Raw genomic sequence first — 7,809 nt, forward strand, 5'->3', positions numbered from 1 at the left:
TATTTTATAAGTGTGAGTGCTTTATCTGCATATACATATATATATATATATATATATATATATATATATATATATATATATATAATTTGTGTGCCTACTGAGTTCTAATCCTACAGAACGTGAGTTACCGATGGTTGTGAGCTCGATGGTTGTGAGCTGCCCTGTGGGTTTTGGGAACTGAACCTGTGTCTTCTGCAGGTGCTATAAGTGCTCTTAACCGCTGAGCCATCTCTCCAGTTCCTATATTGTTCCAATTTTAACACATGTGCTGCCAAACTGAATACTTTTCACTTTGTTTTTCATCAAACTGGGATGAGCCAGCACCACAAACAAAAAGACTGTCAGTACCTTCTTCAGATTCAAATGGGAAGGTACTAACAAAAGACTAACATCTCGAGAGATGACTTAGCGGTTAAGAGATCCTGAGTTCAATTCCCAGCAACCTCATGACAGCTCATAACCATGTGGGATCTGATGCTCTCTTCTGGAACACAGGTGTGCATGTTCTAGCTCTACAGGTAGAGCACTCATATTCACAAAATAAATAAATCTTTTAAAAAATAGTTGTTAGGTAAATTTTGGAGTCAGTGTATAACCCATTGCTATGGCAAAATACTAGCAGTAGAATAGACTTCTACTGATTTCTACAAAATACTGTATTTCTACAAAATACTGGCAGTAGAATAGACTTCTACTGATTTGGGTCAAGTACAAACTAAGGTGTTAGAGTCTACTCCCAAAGCACTCTGTTCTGGGATACAACCACTTTGAGAAATGCTTCTGGCATCTGATCCTTCCAAACTGGTATCTGTAGTCACACTTGTCCCGGAGCCTCATCTGTCTTCCGCCTACTTCTTGCTCTTCTCCATCTGACTATCTAAAAGACACCTCTTCCTTGACATGACTCACAGACATCATCTTCTGCCTAAACCTGTTCTTTTCTTTCTCTAAACACTGGGCATTACCACCCATTAATCACTCAAGCCACAAACCTAGGAGTCATTTGTAACTGCCTCTCAGGAGCAATCCTCTGTTGCAGGATATTTGATCACACTGTGAACTGGGAGACTGGATTGTTTCTGGGGAAAAAAAAATCTGTTTCTAGTTGTGGTGTGGCTCACCATTAGCACAATTCTTTAGACCCTATGCCCAGAATACAGACACACCCTTAGTACACACCTTTAATCCCAAACAATAAAGCTAGAGTTAGTTTGTAGAAGGAAACTCTTTATGTTTAAAAGTGATGTTTGAGTGACAGACAAAGTGACAAATCAGAAAAAGATTTGACAAAACAGGATATGCCCAACTCTCAGAAGAAGAGAGAGGAAAGAGAAGCTACTTAAGAGAGAACAGTACACAGAGAGAGCCAGAAAAAAAGGAGGCAGTTTTACTGGAAGAATTTTACAAAGAAAGGTTAAAGAGAGAACGAGTCAGACACAGATAAAAACAGAGCGAGGCAGAGAATGAGAAGGAGCTAGTAGATTAGAACAGATTGTCAAAGTTAGTATAAAGCCAAGCAGAGCAATTTAGGAGAGGCCAAGAGGGAGAAGCCAGATTGAATCAGTCAGCTTGCAGAGGAGTTTGAGCCAGAACAGCTGAGTTGAAGCAGCCCAGCCAGAGTTCAGAAAGAACTAAAAGGGTGAGCTTATTCAGCGGTAAGTTTCAGAGGCTGAAAACATTCTAGGCCTAGATTAGGTTGTACAAAGGCAGTAAACCTCAGAAACAACAATTACATCAGGTGAATAAAAGTTATTTTAACTATCCTGCTCCCAAGGTTTCCAATTCTGCTTTCTAAATATCCTCATTTCTCTCTAGCCACTGTTTTGGTTCAGGCCAACACTATCCGGGGTATAATAAGTTAAAAATAACCATAAACTCATCGTTGATTCTTCCATTAGGGCTGGCATCATACATTTTTTTTTTTCATTTGAGTGTAGCAGAAGTAACATTGTGGAACTTCTGGATTTAAGCCTCAAAGGGACTTGGTTTCTCCTTTCATCTTTTTGAATCTGTAGGAAATCCTAGCCAGCTCACCTGAAAGGCACAGCACACACAATAGTTAGCACCAAATGTCAAGCATGAGTAAGACTGTTTTATACTTTCCAGCCTTCACGTGGTGAAAACCACAAGGAGAATCATCAGAAAAGTGATCCAGGTGTGACAACCCAGTTTGCCAATCTTCTAAGTTAGGAGCACATAAGCACCTTCCACTTTAAGCTCCTAGACGGGCTTTTAGGTGCAGTAAACAATGACAATCCAAGATGAAGCCCAAATTCTTCATGAGGTCTCTTAAGCTTTGTTTACATCTCTTCATCCTCTCTGCACACCCATGCTATGTGCTTCAACACTATGAACTACTTAAGTTAGCTGTTACCTTGGAGTCTTTGTAAACCATCCTTACACTCTGTGATGGTGAGTGCCGTCACTGGACAGGATCTAGAATCATGAAAAGAAAACAGAAACAAAAAGACCTCTGGGTGTATCTGTGATGGATCAACTGAAGTGGATTTCTGGATAGAATCTAGTCTGGGGTTATCCACCACTCTTTGCTCCTTGACTGTGGACAAAGTGTGACCAGCTGCCTCCCACTTCTGCAGCTGTGATAAACCATATCAGTTAGCTTCATGTTGCTGTGATAAAACATCAGGACTGAAAGCAACCTGAGAAGAAAAGACTTTATTTCAGCTTACACATGTAGTCCCTCATGAAGTTAGGGAACCTGAAGGCAAGAACTGAGGCGGAGGCGCTAAAGGAATGCTGCCTCCTGACTTGCTCCCTATGGCTTGCTCAGATGGCTTTCTTATAGATGTGGCACCACCCACAGTGGATTGGGCCCTCCCACATCAATCATTTAATAAAAATAAAAATAAAAAAAAGCCTCCTAGGTTTGCCTAGAGGCCAGTGAGGACATTCTATCAACTGAGGTTTCTTCTTTCTGGAAAACCCCAGCTTATATCAACCTGAGAAACCCTAACCAGCATGTAGATTATATCCTTCGAACAGTGAGGAATATAAGTTGCTTTTGTTAAGTAATTTGTCCCAGCAATATATAAAACACATCCCTTTACCCACTTTGGCGATGTATCATCAGCTTAAAGGCCACCTTCCTGTCTATCCCACGAGTCTGTTGAACCCCTCTTCTCCTCTTCCAGACCAGGCTAGTGATGCTGCTCGGTGCTTTCAAAGCTCTTGTACTTTCCCCATGGTGAAAATTTTCATTTTTCCTCCTTCCTTTTCACTTTTATTTTGTGAGGCAGGATCCCACTATATAGCCTTGGCTAGCCCAGACCTTAAACTATGTAGGTCTTGAACTCACAGAGATCTCTCTAGAGATGTTTATAAGAGTTTTAAAACTCTTAAAAGCAGGATCTCGTGTAGCCAAGGTTATCCTTGATCCTTTGACCTTCCTTCCCCCACCTACTGAGTGCTGAGGTTACAGAAATGGACTACCATACCTGGTTTTCTGTGGCATGGGGAATGGAACCCAAGACTTGAGACACACCAGGCAAGCACTCTACAAACTGACCTATGTCTCCAGCTACTTCGTGGTAAATACATGTTGTGTTTTTTTTAGATTTATCTTACTTTATATGTATGAATATTTAGCCTGCAGGCATGGATATGCCTGCCGTATCTCCCCACACTAGGGTTATAGATGGTTTCAAGCCACTGTATGGGGGCTGGGAACTGAACCAGAGTCCTTTGCTAGAAGAACAGGTATTCTTAACTTCTGAGCCATTGCTGCAGCCTTACTTGCTGAGCATTTTGATAAAAGAATGAAAGAGGAAGAGTCTCAGAGAGAGTTAGAATAGATGCTAGAACGCTGTAAGCCAGAAGCAGCATGGTCTCATGCCCACACTGGGGGGGGGGGGGAGCTCATTTCTTACCCTGCCCCCACCTACCTCACTAGTGCCTCTGACTCCACCCTTACACTTTACATAAAGTAGCAGATCCTGGGACAAGTCCCCACCACCAGCAGCAGCAGAACCAGGTGACACTGAACAGTCTATTGCACCTAGGAGCCAAGAGTAATTATTTTTCATGCCAAAGACTGGAGTCGGTGGGCATACATTGTTTGTATCAAACCTGCTTGGGCTGTACATAAAAGACATACAGAGAGCAGTCTTTGTTCCTGACCTAGTTTGTAATCTAATCAACCTCTCCATCTCTCCTCCCCTCTGTTGTCCAACACTTGAAATTAAACTTAGGTTACTTTCCCGTTGTATTATATAATGTTTAGCTAGGTTACTCATGCTGAACTGGAACCTACCCTGTGTCTCAGACTGGCCTCAAATTTGGAATCTCCCTGTCTCATTCTTCCAAATAGCTGGTATCATGAACCTGTGCCACCAGGCCTGGCAACTTTGAATCTTGTTCGTGGCACTTATTGCCGACATTATGTTTTATTTGTCTATGGAGATGACTTCGTTCCTCTTGACCGTTGTAACTCCAATGTCTTAAACAGGGCAGGTCTGCAGGTAGTTACCCAATAAAGCTGTTGAATGACTGTAGGGTGACAATGGTATCCTTTCTTCTCTGGTTCCACAGCATTTCCTGCTTTTATGAGCCCTCAAGTTCAAGTGCTACCCACCTCAAGGCCCCGGAAATCTTTGTGACTAAGTAGTTTTCTTTCTTTTTTTTTAATCACCCACAGAAAGAAATATGGTCCCCACTTCCTCCTTACATATAACCTAAAGATCAAATTACTATACATTTATTTACATGATCTAATCGGTTCTTATTAACAGTTCTAGAACTGGACACAAATATTATTCTATAAAATGGATGGACCGAGTGGGTGAGTTTAGCTCCGAGAATTACAGAAAGCAGAAATAAAATCAACTCACAGTTACTTTCTCTGTAGAGTCAATACGGAGGGGAATTCCTAGTTAACTGAGCTAAATCTTATTTGTTTGGTTAATTATCTCTTTCTTTCTGTCACATGATCTCTTCTTCTCCCCATGGTCACTTGTTTTCTGGGAAGTTCCAGACAAGCAAGTTTGTGATGAGTTAGTTTCGGTTTGAGCATGAGCCTGAGCTCGAGTGACTCCATTTTGATTTCCATTTGGGTCTGTTGGAGCCTGTATGGAAGCTAATCCAAAACAATAGTCTCTCACAGTACATGACCAAGAGGCAGCAAGCCTCACTATGCTCATACTCTTCCTTTCCTCCTTCCTCCTTCCTCCTTCCTTGACTTGTTAGCCCTACCTAATAAGAGAGTTGCTGCTGCTTAAACCCTCTTTTAGTTCACAGGGTTCATTTGGGTCCTAATCGTGGCACGACTGCTAAAAACACAGATTCCTAGTTCTACCACAGACTTTGTGGTTCATTTCCTATTAGAAAATTCATTTCTCACCACCCCTATTTCCTATCCCCCAGTGATTCTGAACCTGCCTAAAGTCTGGGAATTTCTGGGTGTGGCCAGCCTGGTGTCTTGCATGGGTGGGGGGCTCTGCATTTTTCCGGGGGGGGTGATTTGTAACATCTCCCTCTCTTCCTTGGTCAAGAATAATTGTCACCCAAGGTTTCTCAGTTCAGCCTCGTGTTTATCCTAAAAACAAAAGCCTGTATGTTCCTCTCCAGCCACCACCTTAGTTCATTCAGGTCGACATCATTCAGAGGGTAGCATGCTAACCCTGACCTCAGAAGGTTTCTGTGGTCTTCCCTTATGGTTGGCAGTGGACAGATGAGTCCAACTTTCTAAACATACATCCACTCACCGCTTAGCTGTCTCCATGTGCTTGTCCATCTGCCCAGACACCCCTCCGTCTGATGGCTTACCTCCCAGTGAAGGTGTCCAACTTCCCTCAAAGGCCTTATGGAATATCTTTCTCTGTCCCCCACAGCTTCTTCTTTTGAACAGTAGTAACAACAAAAACAATCTAACTACAATTCCTATTTACCATAGCCTGTCTCCATCTCTACTTCAAAGGAGGGTGAATACTTTGAAGTATCTGCCCTGGAATACACAGGACTGCATTTTTTTAAAAAGAACTTTTATTTACTTATTTTTAAGATGTATTTTGTCCATGTGTTTCCCCATGGGCATGTGCTCATTGAGCACAGGTGATTGCTGAGGTCGCTGGACTCCCGAGAGCTGGAGCTACATGTAGTTGTGTGTTCGGAACAGAACTCAGATCCTCTGCAAGAACAGAATGCCTTCTTAACTACTGAACCATCTCTCCAGCTTGCTAGACCAGTTTTGGTTTTTTTCCCTTTTCCTTTTTTTTTTTTTTTTTCTTTTGATGTCAGGATCACAGTACCCACCCCTCTAAGAACCGCACGTAATTTGCTACGAGTACATTTCAGGTCCTTGTGTGTAATAAAGGCATTTCTTGTGCCTGGTACATGTTAAACCCCCAAACTAAGCACTTCACTGATAAGACTGCATTTAATTGTTGAGGCAGGCCTCTAAGTGAGATATGCTGTTACTTTACTGAATTGAGGAGAAAAGGGAGACCAGAGGAATCAGGCAATCTGACCAAGACCTACAACCAGGAGCTGTATAACCAACAACCCTACATTCCTATGTCACCTGGCATAGAGCATTGTGTGTTTGAGTGGCCTCGTGTCCATACTGGAAGGATGGCTCCACTCAGTACGACTCTGAGTGGCTTCAGGGCTTTTGGCTGCACTCAAATCTGGGGGCTAAGCCAAGACTACAAAGGAAAAGTTTTATCCTCTTTATGTAGTAGTGGCTTTGAGGGTTTCCAGTGTAGAGATATGCAAGCCCCCAAGAGGCCAACTTTGGGCTAGGAGCAGTTTTCCCCACATATCAGGAATACCAGGCTGCATGACCTGCAGAAGGCTCCTTCTGGGTTCAGTTTGATTCATCAAAGAGGCAGAAAGAGCCTCAGAAGTTAGTTGTTCTTGAAATGGGTATTTTGGTATTTTGTGCTTATTTGCATATCCCATTGTCTTCAAAGTTACTTTTTCATCAATGTCAATTTAAAAAAGAAAAAGCCCAAATAATCAAATTCAGGAAATTTGAATGCAAATACACTACTTGGAAAATCAGCCCTTTCAATGCTTCTCAATACGTTGTAACTTAAAAATTACTCATCCAGGTAACCAGAAGTTAAACTGCTTGGGTTTTGGTATCATTGCCATCAATCAGCAACTGAGACTCCACACGTTACTTAATTTCCATAAAATAGTAATCAGGCATGGGGTTACTTAGAGAGTGAAGGCGCTTGCTGCCAAGTCTGGTGACCTAGGTCCAACTTCCAAAACCTACATGGAAGGAGGGATCCTATTCCTGCAAGCTGTCCTCTGGTTTACGAATGCACTGTGGTACATACACTTCCAAAGTATTCAAATATTCTCTCTCTAAATAAATAAATGTGATAAAAATTGTCATAAGTGTTTTTCCTTTTGCTGTTAGCACTGAGCAGCTGCTGTGTGCCTGACACTGTTCATAACTTTTCTTTTTTGCTTTGTTTTGTTTTAAGACTATCTCCCTCTGTAGCTCTGGCTGTCCTGGTGGCCTGGAACTCGCTATGTAAAACCAGGCTGCCTCTAACTCACAGAAATCCATCAGCTTCTGCCTCTTTTTTTTTTTAAAGACTTATTTATTATATGTAAGTTCACTGTAGCTGTCTTCAGACACACCAGACGAGGGTGTCAGATCTCATTACAGATGGTTGTGAGCCACCATGTAGTTGCTAGGATTTGAACTTGGGACCTTCGGAAGAGCAGTCAGTGCTCTTAACCGCTGAGCCATCTCTCCAGCCCAGCTACTGGCTCTTGAGTGCTTGGATTAAAGGCACATGCCACCACTCACAGCTTGGTTTTTTGTGTTTTGTTTGT

The sequence above is a fragment of the Mus musculus genome, chromosome 4 (genome assembly GCF_000001635.26).
Source record: "Mus musculus strain C57BL/6J chromosome 4, GRCm38.p6 C57BL/6J".
Classification (NCBI taxonomy): domain Eukaryota; kingdom Metazoa; phylum Chordata; class Mammalia; order Rodentia; family Muridae; genus Mus; species Mus musculus.